Source organism: Sinocyclocheilus grahami, unplaced genomic scaffold (genome assembly GCF_001515645.1).
Source record: "Sinocyclocheilus grahami isolate Dianchi unplaced genomic scaffold, SAMN03320097.WGS_v1.1 scaffold554.1, whole genome shotgun sequence".
Classification (NCBI taxonomy): domain Eukaryota; kingdom Metazoa; phylum Chordata; class Actinopteri; order Cypriniformes; family Cyprinidae; genus Sinocyclocheilus; species Sinocyclocheilus grahami.
The window spans coordinates 10,850-12,700 of record NW_015505733.1 but is presented as its reverse complement, the minus strand read 5'-3'; the positions used below and the strand labels follow the sequence as shown (position 1 = coordinate 12,700).

General features: G+C 33.1%; 1 protein-coding gene across 1 annotated transcript in view; it reads right to left on the bottom strand.

The window, feature by feature from the left end:
* Positions 1 to 1,851, bottom strand: part of LOC107556054 (RNA-binding protein 33-like) — a gene marked incomplete at its 5' end in the record, with an annotated part of 43,803 nt that overhangs the window by 35,457 nt on the left and 6,495 nt on the right. The gene's annotated exons all lie outside the window — the stretch shown is intronic.

Sequence of the window (1,851 nt, the reverse complement as noted above, 5' to 3'; positions counted from 1 at the left end):
AAGTTAAAAATCAAGTTAAAAAAATGGGACACAGTGCCAGCTTTTTAAAAAAAAATCTGAAATGTTACGGTCACAATTTTAGCCATCAAAACAGAATATAAAATTACATCAGAAACATGAGCTACACTTAAAAATGTATAGATACAAAAGGACATTAGATAATGGTCAGATTTATATTTTCAGTTCACCTTACAGCCTTCACTGATGACCTTATGAACATCTGATGAACAAAAATATATTGGTAAAACTCTAACTAGAAAGGCTTTGCTCATTACCGTATTGGCCCGAATATAAGACGACCCTGATTATAAGACGACCCCCCTTTTTCCAGATGTACCTTTTGGAAAAAGGCTTTTTAAAAACCAAATCTTGTTTTTTCTCAGTAAAACACATTTTGTCTTCAATTATTTTCATATTGAATATTTTTCCTATTTTAATTTTTGTTTTGAAAGTATGGTAAAAACTGGTCAAATGTACTAACAATCACATTTAAAAAATATACACTTTTTGATATACCATTAAAAAAAATAAAGCCCATCTGAATTAGGACATTTAGGCTTGCCATCTAATAGTAGCCTACCAAAATCTTATTAACAGTAGAAGTTAAATCATACTGTAGACTTCAAATCTGGGTACTGTCTTACGTTTTAAAATCACAAAGGGAGTTTGGTCCCATCAGGCTAACCTGACAGTCACGACGCATGCAGCTGTAAGGTTTTCTTTTGTTTTTACTCGCGATCAACACGCATTACATTATGTATTTCATAGCACACTCGTTTTATGCGTATTTGGCACCCCCTATTGTTGTGGGTGTATTATTGACATGTCAAAGTCTAGACCCCGAATATAAGATGACCGCATTTTGTCAAGATGTATTTCCAAGAAAAAAAACATTGCCTTATATTCGGGTCAATACGGTAATATTATTTACATTATGTCATATTAACCCAGTAGGTCTACCTTATTAACTGAAAGGAACTAGTAGTAGTATTTAGAATAATGGTCAGGTGACTCAAAACAAGACTATAGCTCTATTCGGATGGTAACTTTTTCTGTAAAAAAACGTCTGTAAAAATACATTTACATGGCACCTCAGTGATAAAACTCATGGATTCGGATCTCAATTTATTCACAGTGGAGAAGTGAGTTCTGGGATCCTACAAACCCGGGAATGCGCTGCTCTTGTGGTCAGTCGCATGATTGTCTGCTGTAAATAAAATGCCATAGGCTTGGAATAAGAAGAATAAATTCATATTTAATTGAATAATAGGACAACAATATAATTTTTTATTATTTGATCATTTAAATTGCCTGTTCAAAAATAGGAAAATAGACGCATTTGAAATGGTTTTGCAAAATGATGAATGTCATTAAAAATGTTGAGATTAGGAGAAATAAGTTAATGCAACCTCTTATTTACATAAGATAAACTTTACAAAGCTGCTCGGTTTATATTTTTATGTATATAATCGCTGCCATAATAATGACCCATTTTAAATGTTCACGTGCTTTCTTCTTTTTGTTCTTAACAGCTCCCACTAGCGGTGGTGAAGCAGTTACGAAATATTGGTCTTGTAAATACTTCCCCCATTATTTCAGTAATAAATATGCTTGCAAATTACAGAAAAGTGCAACAGTTAACGTATGGTGTTCGGCAGTGGTCAAAAACGATTTAAACAGTGAATTTTGCACCGATTTCTTCTTGTAAACTAAGAGATGTGGATTCGAACGGCAATTACTTTACCACACAACCTTGGTTTGTATTAAAAAAATAAATAAATAAAAAACAGTAGGTAATTCGGCGGAGGATTTTTACACGGGTGGTGGGAGAAAAACACTGTTATTCTGGAT